The 15,255-nt window shown below is 44.7% G+C and overlaps 1 long non-coding RNA gene across 1 annotated transcript; it reads left to right on the forward strand.

Moving 5' to 3' along the window:
* Nucleotides 1-2,555: 2,555 nt before the first annotated feature.
* On the forward strand, nucleotides 2,556-12,896 carry LOC114767508 (uncharacterized). Its single transcript, XR_003742943.1, has 3 exons — nucleotides 2,556-2,670; nucleotides 12,638-12,697; nucleotides 12,844-12,896. It is a non-coding gene; the product is annotated as an uncharacterized LOC114767508 (long non-coding RNA).
* Nucleotides 12,897-15,255: the final 2,359 nt, after the last annotated feature.

Consider the following 15,255-nt stretch of genomic DNA (forward strand, 5'->3'; position numbering starts at 1 on the left):
TCTTTTCCCCCGAGCTGGGCCATGTTCTTCTGCCTAGAACATCAATTCTTTATTCCTGCACAGAGCAGTGTCTGCAAGTTCTCAAGGCAACAGCTGTCACTTGTCTGCACAGGAAATAAAGGAAACAGTCAAAAGCTATTTGCATGCTAGCCCTGATCATAAATTCTCATCTCCAACAACCAACTTAATACAATGTTTATGAGTGATTATGTTATTCTAACAGTACATGGCTGAATTTCCAATTATTTGGTTGGTCTGCCCCATCTTTGTGGGTGTATAAGTGTCCCACCCTTTACAGCACAGAATAATGCAAAAAAATAATGCAATAGCTGTTGAATGAGAAAGTGAAAACCTTCTTTTCTTTGGCTTTGCTAAAGGATGTGTGTAGTGGAAGTCGCATTTTTGGCAGCTGCTGTCTGCTGTGATTGCTGAAACTCACGAGAGACAATGCTTATTAGTCAGATTTATACCATTTGCAAGAATAGCAGAATCTACAGTGGTTAGTTTATATTTGCATTAAGGACATAAGAATTATGAATGTTTCTTATTAATACTTATCCACTGATCGCTTGAAAGACATTTACCAACCCACTGTTGAATTATTTATTTAGTATAAATAGATAATTATGGGCAGTGGTGGCCTAGCGGTTAAGGAAGTGGACCCGGAATCAGAAGGTTGGCGGTTCGGGTCCCAAACCAAGGTACCATTGAGCAAAGCAACGTCCCCAAACACTGCTCCCCAGGCGCCTTTCATGGCTGCCCACTTCTCACCAAAGGTGATGGGTTAAATGCAGAGAACCCATTTCATTGTGTGCACTGTGTGCTGTCAATCACTTCACGTTCATAAATAGACCTGAAAAAAAAAACAGAAATGGGTTCAATTTAATTTAATCCAAAAAGGTAACACGGCATGCATGATATAGCCATTACACGTAACAGAAAGTGTTTTTTGGTTTATTTAGTTAATGTTTAATGACTATGACTGATCTTAGTTTAATTGACTATTGCCTGCAATCAGTCAAAAAGGGTGCGATGCTATAGGTGCCTCTGGCACCAACTCACAGGTGTGAATGGGTTCTAGTCACCCTCAGCTGCCACTCGAGAACCCTTCATTAACAAGACTGATAGCAGCAGAAGCTCTCGTGCTTTGTGGAGAGTGAAAGTACCCGTTACGCTGCTGTTATTTACTACTGTGTTCTGTGTTTTGGGCCAGTGTGCCTTTTTCATAATGTCGACCGTGTGTGCCTCACTCTTTCACCTACATGGCATTTCAAAAGGATCGACCACACACGCGATACTTTTTTAAATCTGAAAAAAATAATTATAAAATAAGACCTTATAGTTTTTTGGCATAAACTATTAATTCTTAATCACCCGGGCAAAAATATTTTCATGGTCTGACGAGGATATGATCTGACGTTGAAGGTGGAGGCATCCATCCTTTAGTTTTAAGGTCCCATTCCAGCTATTTCAGAAATTCCCCTGCATGACAAGAATGTCTTTTGTGAGGTTGACCACAGACATTTTTCGATATTTAATGCATCACCCTCAACAGGTAGTGTGTGGCAGACCTTCAGAGGCAATCCGCAGGCATCTTAAAATTAAACAGATGCCGGCAGTCAGCGTCTTCCGAAAAAGCAGATAAAACGTACAGCCTTTCTGCTCTCTCACTGGGTCATCACACACTCGGCGAACCCTGTGACATGGCCTCAGAAACATCTCCACTTTCACCACGCTGGAGAGACGGAGATTTACAGCTCGTCAGCAACGGGCCAAACAATAATAAGGCAAATAAGGTGAGACGGTACGGCGCGGTGACGGGTGTTCGTGACAGCGGGTGTCCGCCGAGGGTCCCCGTGGACAGACGTCATTCTGATCCGGGGTCAGCTGCCTCCCCGACCACATCTCACACACTGTGCAGAAGCCAGGGCTCTTAACCCGGGGATCTTAGCGCCGTTACACGGATCAAATGTTTTCCCTTTTGCGTTTTGGAACCGATAGCGCGCTGCGCCTCCAGGAAAGCCATGTGGACCGTTGTCAGCGTCGGGGAAGAGCGAGCGCCTCGGAGCCAAGCCCTCCCAGCTTTCACAATTTACAGCCACATCTCTGATACGGGTGGGATCTGAGAGGAGATGAAAGGTTTGGGTGGGTGTCCAGGCCCACGTGTTAGTGCCGCATTCTCCGTCTCCTGCAGATCGATCGCATTTTGGAATGAGACGAGACAGACGGCGCAGGCCCATCATTTCTCTGGTAGGACAGTGATTCACTACTGCAGACTTCACACGGATTAGCGCCGAGCCGATGGGTGCGTTCAAGGTGCCGCGCCTCACAGATCTGCCGTCGGATGGAGATCAAGGCAACTGGGGGGAGGGGGGGGGGGGGTGCAGTGACACACACGGTTGGATGGGACGACTTCATTATCTCTCCAGAGGGAAACCTCAATCGGACCTCGAATCACTTTTTATACCGAGCCATTCAAAAGCCATTAGGCCCCAGAAGAAGTTCTGACAATCGCAGGGATTTCCCAAGACATGAAAGAGAAGGGGGTCCAGAGGCAGATGTGTGTCATGAACCCCTAACACTGGAGGAGCGCTTTCGCTAGACGGGCCAAAAGGAAGGAAACCTCGTCGGGAAAACAAGATACCTTCTACACTGGGGCTATTCTTCTCGGTAAGCCAGTGTTTAGAGTTCCCAACTCTGTTGTTGTTCAATAAGAAAGGAATCACCTCGGCTCTGCCAGGATTTTGATCAAAACCAGCCGCTTATGACTTTTAATTGAAGCAAGCTGGACCTCCGCGTGGCGCGCAACGCTCACGGAGTGACAAGTCGGCCCATCTCTTCGGCGGCTGCTGTCGTAAACAAAGCATATAGCCTATACGTTTGGGGGGGGGGGGGATCCGGCCCTTTTTTCATAACATTTCCATATAAAATCAACAAGCCGAGCGCCGCGCTCCAGTCTTCACTACGCCTGTCCGTTCTCCAGCTGCACACATGCACTCTTCCCTCCCTCGCCTTCTCTCGCTCCCTCACTTTTTTTTTTTTTTTCTTCTGCCCTCCTTCACTTCCCCCCCCCCCCCCCCCCCCCCCCCCTTTTTTTTTTTTTTTAATCTGTTTTCGTACATGTATTTTCCCCGGGACAGCTTGGCAGCCAATAGAGAGTTCGGCACAAAGGGTGTTTGGAGAGAAACACGCTCTCCAGCTACAAATAAGTCGCAGAAGCGAAAAGGCCCCAGCTTTGGACCATAAGGGTGTTCTCCTTTGTTCTGCCCTGACAACATGTGACTTGAAAGCCCTTTTGTACGGCCAGATGTTGGTCCACCGTCGAGAGGGCTGTTCGCTTTCGGGGGAAGACTCGCGTTTCTGACAAGTCGTCAGACACCGGTGTTTGTTTCCTCAATGCGCGGCAACAGCAGGCGTCTGAACATCTCCAGTGACTCTGTCGTGCTGTTCGTTTCCATCATTTTTACTCCGTATTTTCTGAGGCCACGGTGCCTTGTGCGTTCTGAAAACATTTGCCGTGGCGGTGAGCTATTTTCTTTGCCTCTTCTTTTTTTTTTTTTTTTTTTTTATTTCGCCCCGCTGCACAACACTGTAAGAAAACACTTTCGTGTTGTTCTGCCTCGGACTGTGAACCTAGATCCTTTGGCCGGGGCTCGGCGTCTTCAGCGTTGGCTCGGGCTCCTCGCGCTGACCCCGTTCGGCTCGCAGGCCCCGGCGATGAACAAGAAGCATTATTCACGTCTCCTCTCGTACTCCAGGCCCCGGTGCCAGCGTGGCCTGCAGCTTGCCAGGGGGTGTGCGCCGCGGATATGTGAATGGAGCGCGGCAGGCGCAGCAGCCGCGGAGGATCCATACGCGTCGATGGCATTAAACCGAGAAAGCCGCCGGAGGGGAGGGGGGGGAAGGAGAAGTCTAGCCTAAACAAACGTGTCTGACAGCGCAAATCGCCTCGCCCGACACAGGCTCAGAGCCGCCGGAGCAAGAAAAAAAAGTGACACCTCCGTCTGTTTTTTTTTTTTTTTTTTTTTTTATTAGCAGTACGGATTTATTAAGAGTCCGGTTCTGTGTGGAACGGATCGGGGAGAGCACAGCGTCCACGTCTGGCTTCTTTCTGGTGATGAATTGTGTTTTGGAAGTGGCCCCCCGCTGCTCTTTTGGAAGGAGGCGGGGAGACAGGGGCTGGGGCCAAACCAGCGGACCGTGGCCCTCCAGGGGTCACCGTGGAAACGCAGCCAGGGGGGAAGACAACTGCAATGGGTTTCGAGTCCAGGAAGGACCTGGCAAAAGCCCAGCCTTTAAAACAAACACGACATCCCCGAGCACAGTGGATTTGACAAAGGTTAAAACAATATCACTCGTGCAATTAATTTCAATTAATCCGCCTCTTTCGGCCCTTTGATCTCTGTTTTTGTAGTGGAGGCTGAGCCCAATGGAGACCGTTTTCTTTCCTTTTTTTGGGGGATGCAGGGGGTGGGACAGCGGCTGTGCGGTTTGGCAGTTGTGTCTCCAGCATGGACCATCGCGATGGTTGTTTTCCCTTGGTGTGCACTGTTTGCTTCATCTCAAAATATTTAGTTACAGGACCTAATGAAAATCTGTGTCTAGCAGCCAGTGACGCGCAGATTGAGGTTCGAGGCCCGACTTCCTATGTAAAATGATAACACACAGCTGGAGTTCTTGCTCTCTCTCCCTTTCTGTCTGTTTCTCTCACTCTTAAAAACAACGCACCCCTCCCATCTCCCACCATCCCCAAGCCACACACACACACACACACATAAAGAAGCACACCAGGAAACCCCCCACGATCTCCACCTACAGCCTGAACTGAAAAACACTCCAGGCTTCAGAGATCCAAGGAAAACAATAGAGAATGCCCAGGTCAGATGCAAAGATCTGTGTGAAGAATGGCTTTTCAAAAACCTCTGTTCTGTTACCGGCACACCCATATAGTTGACAGAGGGTACAAACAGCTTTCATGTTAGGCCCGTTCTAGACAGGAACATATGAAGGGGGCAGAAAAAAATGTGAAGGAGGAACATGATGGCAATGGAGGCAGGAAAGGGGTGGGGGTGCTCTGGATAACTGTTTTTGTCATGTGGACTGGATTGCACTTTGTCTGGCCTCTAGAGTACAGTACAGTGTCCAATTTGGGTGTCCCACCTTAAGACTGAGATTAAGGTCAGTGAGAACACAACCCACCTGACCACGACAAGGTGGCAATCCCTCAGGGGAATAAAAAAAATATTAAGAAAACCTCATCAGCAACAAAATTACTTTAAATGGTTGGCCTATATCAAATATATTCAAACCCGACAATGACACTTAAAAAAAGTGTTGGCATATTTGAAAAAAAGATGCATCTTTCAGCATGAACGTTCCCTTTGTGAGCTGTTGGGGGGGAAAGTACAGTTGTTTTTGGTGGTTTTAGTCTAGTCTTTGCATAAAAGACTAGACTTTAGTCTTTATTAGTCTTAGTCACGTCCATACACATTTTAGACTAATCAAGATTTAGTCAACTAAAATTCTGAGCATTTTAGTCATATTTTAGTCAGAATTATCCATGACTCTAAATTTAGTCAATGAGAACTGATGTTTAGTCTCATTTTAGTCAATGAAAATTATATGTAACCCAATCAATATAGTACAAGTACCTAGTAGAAGAAACCCATTTCATAATTAAAACAAGATTATTTTCTTGTTATATTATTGTTACCTAACATTCAAGACACGGATGACCACACATTCTGTTTTCTTTTCCCCTTCATTGTAAAGAAAGCTTGTCCAAAGATCGCTTTGTAATTTTCTCCCAGCCATCTGCTCATCCATCAGAAGTAATCTGAAATCTAATTAATTCCTTGATCGCTCCATCTGTTCGACTGGATGGAAGATACAGGAAATGGGAACTGCGATATAATAGACCAAATAAACCCGAGGAATTAACACATCGTCTCGATTATATCAACAAAAATGAAGAGAAATTTTTGCATAACAATATTTAGCCCCGTTTTTATTCATCAACAATATTACATTATGTATTGAGTTATAGTTATCATCACGACCAACATTTACATCTCTTCTTTATCACATCAAAGTTATTATGTTATTATGATATATTTTATTAAATTTATCATAAATTTCGTTGACAAAAACAACACTAGTAGAAGGTGACTAAGCTTTAGTAAATTCACTCATGATTGCATCAGTACATGAAACTGCTGAGTGAAGAGTTGAATGCTGGGGCTTTGTGTCTGGGTCCTCCAGTCAGTTCAATGCAACAGACAGGCCGAAAGTTTGCTTGTGGGATCGAGAAAGAAACACTTCTCTATAAGACTGAAACTGTGAGAAGAACAGTAGACTAGTCCCCCATTGACTCTGAACAGTTTGAACATTTGCTGCCCCTCTTGCCTCCTGCTCATTTTGCTCTTCCCTGCTTAAGATGGAACATCGTCCTGGTTGTTTCCTGTCGTGGGGTAAACACCAAGCTCAAACTGTATGAAGAAGAAAAAAAAAAGCTCCCTATTTATGTGCACACACTGTAAGGTCTGATGCTTGGATGTGACCTGTATTCTCGCACAAGACGAGCAATATGAACACAGCAGAAGAAGAAGAACCCTCATCAGTAAATATGCTGAACAAAGCGAAACATGCTGCTTTGGACATTTGGTGCAACCGAGGCACACTGGCGGCACACTATAAACAGTCATGATAAGTAGGCACATTGTCTTAAATTTTAGAGTATCGTACAAGCAGCTCAAAATTATTGTATTTTTAGAGAAAAACTATCATACACAACCAATTTCCATTCTGACATTGCACAGAAAATCTGCTTCAACCTGTAATCAGAAGGTTGCTGGTTCGAATCTCGATCCCGATCAGGATTTGAATCGGCAACCTTCAGATTACTTGTCAGCTTCCTTACCTGCTAGGTTACCACTGATCCCCCCACAAAATTGTGGCTAGAAAGTGACAGTGCAAAACTAGGTTGAGAAAGTAAGACTTGTGCATGTATAGTGCAATGACTAACACAATGAAATGGAATAGTAAATATAACAGCTTTGATTACTGCAAGTAACCTTGTTCGTGGGCCGACTGAAAAACACTCAATAGATTACAGACGATTCATCGGCTTAAACACTTGCAAGTCTACTAAACTCTGTTGAAGGAACTTCACTATCTTTGTGTATATTCTTTAACTCGCTTACACAGCACTAAATGGGTGAGCACCATCATACATTACTGCCCTTTAAACGTCTAGGCTATCCACCTCAATCTCTGAATAATACAGTCAATAAAAACATCTGCTGGGATGCAGCTTAAAGTTACTTTGGGGTCAGAGAATCACAGAATTTCACAGAACTGTTTTTAAACTTAATTTTTTTTATGATTTTTCCCTTCCATTTTTAAGTTTTGTCATTGTGTGTGTGTGTGTGTGTGTGTGTGTGTGTGTGTGTATATAAACACATTTTTTTTTTAACAAGATATTATATTTTTGAAGCACTGAGCTGCTTTTGATAGTGAGTGTTGCAAGTGGGTAGTCTTTTCTTGGAATTTTTCTTGTTTTATAGAGTAATAAAATCAATTTCAAGTAACTTTGCAATGTGATGAGGAAGAGAGTCATGGTGTAACTAAATAGAACTGCAGAGAAATAATGTAAAAACAGTGTAGACAGAATAAAAACAGTAAAAAGTGTTGGGGGTGGGGGGGTCGGAGGCTTAATTACGGATGATAAACCGCATGCATTGATTTGTTGTTTAATTGTACACTTTAAGCAACTTTCTCCATTTGAACAATTGTTTATGTTTTGACAGGAGCCGCGTTGTTGTGTAGCAACCGGAGGCATTTACATAATTCTGCAGTCGCGTAAGCACTTACATAACGACCCATTCATTTGAATTGAAGTGCAGCTCCCAGCTTGGCCCCCAGTTTGGAGACACTGCTGGGCCAGATGACAGGGCTCTGTGAACGTCCTACACTCGCACGCCCCTTTCCAAAGGCTGGGGCTCTCGGCGTGATGCACTGTTTGTTCACGCTGGCCTTTTCACCTGTTATGACATTGGCGCGGTATATGACACAACGTGTGAGAAATGGAGGCGCACGCACATGCATGTGCAAGAAAGCAATGACACACACACACACACAGTCACAAAAAATACGTAAATGTCAATGTAAATTATAGCTCAGTATTCGTTGTGGAGCATTGGGGGAGAGCCCTAATAGGGAATGTGGAGCAGAGACTCCGGGAGCATCAGTTACTTGCTGGGAGGGACGTGTGGCGGTGGCGTTGGAGGCAGCATTGAGCACGTATAACATCCATCTCGGCGGATCAGGTTCTTGCACTGAGTGATGTCACCTGCTTAAAATAGGCTGTTTTCACTTACCCAGGTATTCACAGAACAAGCACACGCACCCATGAATCACCCCCTCTATTTTTTCCCATTTGCCGACCCACGGTTTCTGGAAAGAGATACTACGGCGTGCACAGGGCAGGGGTCTTCGCAGAGATCAGAGGGGATCCCTCTGACAGATTAATGCTTGCCCAGGCTGAGGAGCGGGGACGTGTCATCAGAAATGAGCATCTGACATATGGCATTACAGTGTCTGCTGGCTCCCGACAGGCTAAGGGCGTGGCCTCCACCAAAGACGGCATTGCATTTTTACGTGCCTCGGTCACATAAACACCCACTGAGTGCATATCTTAATTGTGAACATTACCGGCAATGTGCATCACAGATTTGTTCTTGAAAAGAGGATGAACTAAAACCACTTGGAATCCACGTGGAATTTTTTTCTTTGCGACTGGCCGTGCCAAACCAGTCCGAAAAAAAACATGTACATGTGTTGCGTCAAAGGAAGTGAAGATGAAGATTCTTGGTTTTCAGACCACCAAGAATGCGTCAAACAGCTTGAGGGTTAGGTAATGGAGGAGCCACTGAAAAAAAAGCATTTTGTTATTGTAAGTGGGATATTTATCTTTACAATGAAAGTAGCACAACTCTCATGACCCAGTTACACAGATTTGTCATTGATGCTTTGACAATAAATATTTGCCGGGCCTTGATATGTATTGATGACAGCATCAGAATCAGAAAACTTTATTAGTCCCGAAGGAAATTGCTTAATCTACAACTGCAGAGAGGGGAAGACATACAATGTACAGGGTGGGCCATTTATATGGATACACCTTAATAAAATGGGAATGGTTGGTGACATTGAACACATTTTATAAGTGGTCAGAAACTTGTAAATAACTCATGAAAGAATAAAGTTAAAACCAAGCACACCATAGTTTTTCTTGTGAAATTACCAATAAATTTGATGTATCACATGACCCTCTTCCTATTGAAAAAAACTAAAGTTGGATCCAAGATGACCAACTTCAAAATGGCCACTATGGTCACCACCCATCTTGAAAAGTTTGCCCCCTCACATATACTAATGTGCCACAAACAGGACATTAATATCACCAACCATTTCCATTTTATTAAGGTGTATCCATATAAATGGCCCACCGTGTACACAATGTGAACACACAACACCCAACAAGTGCACAGAGAGACCGAGAGACAGACATACATATATTAGTATAAATAAAAAAAATTAAAATAAGCCCTAAAGATAAAGATAAATATGTAGTAATGTAAGTAATAACATTATAAGCATGTCAAATCATGCTTTGACTGCATGTCTGGTGCTGATGTCAGTAAACCATGGCAGTGAGTAAAAATTTGGCATTTTTCCTCCTGGGCTCCCCCTATCATCGCCGAGTGTAATGCACCGTTGCACCCCACCTCGTGCTCAGCTCCACACGTGCATTTGTTGACATGCTAGAGAAGCCTGAGATGGAACTATGGTTAGATGACTTATAGCAGCCGGCACAGAAGAAGAAAAAAAACTACAAATCACTCAGAGGCAGCCATGGTTGACACTTGTTGGAGGTCGCCTGCATTTTATTTTTATAACTGGGTATGGAAGTAAATGCCTCTTGCTGTCAGTCTCTCAGTACAGAGGAACAAAATCATTGTGAGCTATGGTACTGACCCCTGAGCATCCCATTTGTCTGGCACTGTAGCCAGATGGCGAGTCCCCATCATCATCTTCACCATGGCCTGGAGTCACAAGCAGGACATTTTTTATTTAATCCCACTGTAAGTAAAACTAGCCTTTCGATGTTATTGAACAATAAGGTCATTCAATTATTCACTTGCTGCCCATCACTGCTAGTTTCTAAGAAGGGTTCTGTGCCGGAGCACATAACAGGACACCAATTCACCTAGTTTGTATGCCTTTAGATGGAGGGAGGAAACCGCAGGACCTAAAGGAAACCTGCACCAACATGGAGAGGACATGCAAACTCTGCACATGCAAAGCCCAACTTCAAACCCACAAATGAAGAGGACAAGTACAGAGCATTGGCAACATCTTCCTTGGAAGAAGCAAAGATACCACACTGGCTGCTGGTCTCCGGGTTAAGTTGGCTGCATCCTTTGGCTGCATCCTGAGCTTTGCTCAGTGGCACCTCAGTGGCTCAGGATTCGAACCAGCAACCTTCTGATTACGGGGCCGCTTCCTTAACCACTAGGCCACCACTGCCCCTGTAGGCCACCACTGCCCCTTTTTATTGTGAGACTTACAAAATTAAGAAAATAAAGCGTTAAACATGCAGCACGTGTCTGCTAGATGCATTTCGAAGCTGTGCTCTTGTGTTTCGGAGGGTTTGATGTGGGGAACCCCTGTTTGTTAACTGCCGAAAAAAGGGTTTCCTTAAGCTGAACTGGAAAACCCATGACATCATCATTCCAGAAGAGAGAAAGAACAAGGGAAGGAGGGGGGAAAAAAACAGTAAAGAGTCAAACTTGCGACTGATTAGCAACTGTTTCCAAAGAGCGGAATGGACGAAAACCAGACGGGCTTCCTAAAAAGGCAAGCAGATGGGGGTGTTGACTGGAGGGGCTCATATTTACACACACATGCATACCACACACTTTTGCTTTATACCTTTGTCTCTTTTTTTTCAATTAAATTACCACTTCTTGTGTGTATTAACACTTGTGTAATGGGAACCTGCAATGATGTGTTGAAATATTTCAGGTTTCTATTAACTGGTCCGTGCTATTATAGAAAAACACAACACACTCACACACACACAGACACCATATGGAGAAAGCGTTTATAGTGTTGTTTTGAGTTTCTAGACATGCTTCATTGATGTATTTTAATGTTGGTTCATTTTTTTTTGGTTTTAAATCCACGTCTGATGTCACTATATTGGACATTTTGTACACTCACCCATTAAGAAAAACAACAATACACTTGGTTCCGTGCAGAAAGCGCGTCCTACAGGCATCCTACTGTACGTTCTTTCTGAAACGTTTCCATATGGGTCAGAGGTTCTCTTTTCGCCAGCGACAACGGCTCAGTTCTGTGTCTGATGTCCGCTTCCAACTCAATATCACCACTGTGTGATGTCAGTCACACTGGAAAGAGTGAGAGTGTGCATGTGTGTGTGCCAGAGTGAGCGAGACAGGGGTGTAAGGGTCAGGCTAAGGTTCGAATGAAGTCAGACTGTAATTAGACCTCAATGAACCAGAGGTGAACGTAATAAAGAACAGCTGCGTGGTCTGCGACGCCGAAGTTTAGGTAAGGCAACAGGCTTTTCCTCCCTCCTGCCACTTTCTCTTTCTTTTCATTCCCTCCCTGTGCTCTCGCTCCTTGCCGCAAGGAATATTTTTTGTTAGATGGCAAATAACTTATCTTATCTGGAATGTATTATTTGAGCGCTGTGTGTGGGTTGTTGTTTTTTTTTTTTACATGTAGTAGCTCTTTTAAGGAGGCAGAAAACCATCATACGACAGAAAGAGAAATGTGGAGGCGTGCTTTTTCGGAAAATCGTAAATCTCCCCCTCAAAAACGCTCCCATCACTCGCGCCCAATCCATCTCACTCAGCCGTGTTTTCCAGCCCCTGACATCCATAGATACAGTATCCAGCAACAGTAGCCTCGCTGCGTCTGCTGGGAAACCACATCACTGGTGAGGGTGATAAGCCACTCAAGCAGTGGGGAGAGGCACAGTCCACTTTTTGTTTCCAGATAAAAGGTTGCTGTTATGCACATACCTGGACAGGCAAAAATAAGAAACATATTGCAGATGAACAGGCCAAAAGAAATGGTAGGAAACACAGGCACGGTTTGGTTAATGGGACGACTCAATCCTCTGGTATGACAGTGGGACTTTGGAGGCCCTTTCTGGAACATTCTCTCTGCATTTTTGACGTCATGCAAAAGGGAAAATGGGCATGAAATGGAAATGGTGCAATGAATGTTTTTCAGCACTCTGTATGTCACATAGACTAAAATAAAGTCCTGGGGCACTATTTTTCCAACTGGCACTAAGGCAACTGGCTCTTAGCGCTGGGCACTAAGTATGGGGCTTGTTTGCTAGTATAAGGCAGTGGGGCAGCTGATGACCTAGCTGGTAAGGAACCGTAATCAAATCCAATCCCGAGCACCGTCCCCACAAACGCCTTTCATGGCTGCCCACTGCTCACCAAGGGTGATGGTTAAAAGCAGTGGGTGCACTGTGTGCTGTGCTGCAGTGTTTCACAATGACAATCACTTCACTTTCCCTTTTGACTTTCAGCTCAAAGACGTCCTCAGGATTTGCATGAATGAATAGAAGAAACGAAAAAAGGAATCTCAGGTGACGTATAAAAGGGGGATTTGTTTTTTTTTTCAGAAAGTGTCCCACTTCTGTTGGCTGGGATTTGACTGAGCAACAGGAATCAGGGGCCGTCTGAAGCAAGGCCCCTTGTCGGCCCTGAAATAAAGCCCTTTGTATTTCTCTAGACTAAGTGACCTCGTCGGCCAGGACTGCTGCTAAAAAATAGCTCAATCTCCACCAAACCGGGCGGCGTTTGGAAGTTCTGCACAGAGGAGGGTGATCATTTACACACAGGTACGCCAACACAAACATGAACTGTTCACAACCATGAGCAGGCATCAGCAGTCACATTAGTGTGGCAGATTTTTTTTTTTATTCTCTCAAATGCCACTTTTTACGGTTTAGATTAAAAAAAAATTTATTTTGCACTTTTGACATTTTCATGAAATATAGGGCAAATGAAAGTGAAGTGTAAGTGAAGCGATTGTCATTGTGAAACCCTGCAGCACAGCACACGGTGACGCAATGAAATGCATCCTCTGCTTTTAACCATCATTTTAAATTGTGTAATGTGATTTAGGCTTAATGTAATGTAAATAGTGAAATTGACGATTCTAATTAGCCGTAAGAAGCAGACCACCTGATGCAGACACACATTTCCTTTTTTTAGCTATTCAAAATCCAGCATACTACAACAAAATAGTACAGTTGGAAACATATACATGCTTTTGCTTTAATATTAAGCTGCATGACACTGATAGGATATCATTTGTATTATAGAAGAAACGCCTGTTTAATTCAACTATGACCTTCTGGACACATCAAGGATTTAGGGAACAACTTTTTGTTGCATAATAAAAAAAATAAAATTTGTGAAGTGACTGTCATTGTGATACACAGCAGCACAGCACACGGAGCACACAGTGAAATGTGTCCTCTGCTTTTAACCATCACCCTTAGTGAGCAGTGGGCATCCATGAAAGGCACCCAGGGAGCAGTGTGTGGGGACGGTGCTTTGCTCAGTGGCACCTCAGTGTCACCTTGGTGGATTGGGATCCTTCAAGCCAGCAACCTTCAGATTACGGGTCTGCATCCTTAACCGCTAGGCCACCACTGCCCCTTTTTTTTATTGTGAAGTGATTAGGTTCCAGGCAAAGTGGGTTGGAGATATGGGTGCTTCCTGCATACTTTTCCCATGTTTTCATGGGGCACTACATTCCCACAAAGTCCAAAAATTTGGCCTGATGAACAGTCACATCATCCAGCACATGCACGGAAGTTGCTGTATTGCTCCTCAGTGATTTGCCCCCACCTCACCCAAAGTGCATATGCAGGTCTGGAAAATGAAACGATGGAATAGAACTGCCATGGAATGGAATATACCATGCTGAACCACGGCAGGACCATGTCCAGCAAAAGCCTCAAGCATAACATGTTCTTGAACTCTCACTTGGCCTATCAATAAATACATTTAGGACAGGTCACCAAGTTCCTTTTCACCACTCCTGTCCTGAAGGACAAAGCATAGCTGTTTTTGAGCTGACATCCTGGAATTTGTGCAGGGCATGGCGGACGCAGCTGGTTCGGAGACACCGAGGGACTTTAATCTGGGGAGGTTGAGAGATTTCACTTAATGGGAAATCCTTTTTGATAGGGCCAGGAAATCAGAGCGGCTGAATGAAATCCCTGTGTGGGGCCTGGGCGGCAGGGAGAACTCACACACAAGTTCACTCCTAAACTTTAGAACTGAGTCCAAATTTGATCTGATTTATTCGGTTAATCCGGCAGCGGTTCGATAGCGCTGTGTTCTTAATGTTTCTAATGACTCAGACTTGCACCGGCTAGAAGGTTATATAACGTGGAGTCAGTAACAACGGGGGCTGTTTTCCCCACACATCTGCGAAGTCGGCAGCCTATGGTACCCCACATGCAGAGCTTGAACAGCACTCCCAAACATGGAGCGCCTGGGCCTTCCACTTGAGTTAAAGTGAGGACACCAAGACATGCGGCCCAGCCCAAAACCCAAAGGGCCCCAAAGTCCAACCAGCCACCGACTCAAAAGAAAAAAAATGGCAAAAGACAAGTCCTTGTAGGGTTATTAGTCTGTGAGGCAAGCTCTGCTTCATGTCCCAATGGCAACCCTCCAAACACTGAGATCCTCTCCTCAAAAGTCCCCCCTAAAATACACAGCATGCACAGTATGGATTAGCACATAAGCACCACAGGCCAACATACTGCAGGAACCTATAAATAGAGGAATGGGTTTATATGCAGCAGCTGGCCATTTCCAATATCTACCACTCGACAGCCACCACACAGCCATGGAGCAGCCGAGGTGAGATTAGGCTCTGGTCCGCGTCTGGACATTTTTTCTGTTTCACATCACACATACGATGTCACATTTCACCTGTTGCTCTTGTCCTCGCAGACAAAGTCTGCTCATGAACTCTTTCAGCAATAATAAATGTGTCTGCATGTGGTCGGCGTGCGGTACTTGACCCCGTAACAGCGATATAACCTAAAACATCTCTTATCCCTGCATCCAAGTGCATACTGAGATATTTCCAGGAAACCCAAAAGCCAATGGGTTCACGCCG

This window comes from Denticeps clupeoides, chromosome 17, assembly GCF_900700375.1.
Source record: "Denticeps clupeoides chromosome 17, fDenClu1.1, whole genome shotgun sequence".
Taxonomy (NCBI): Eukaryota; Metazoa; Chordata; class Actinopteri; order Clupeiformes; family Denticipitidae; genus Denticeps; species Denticeps clupeoides.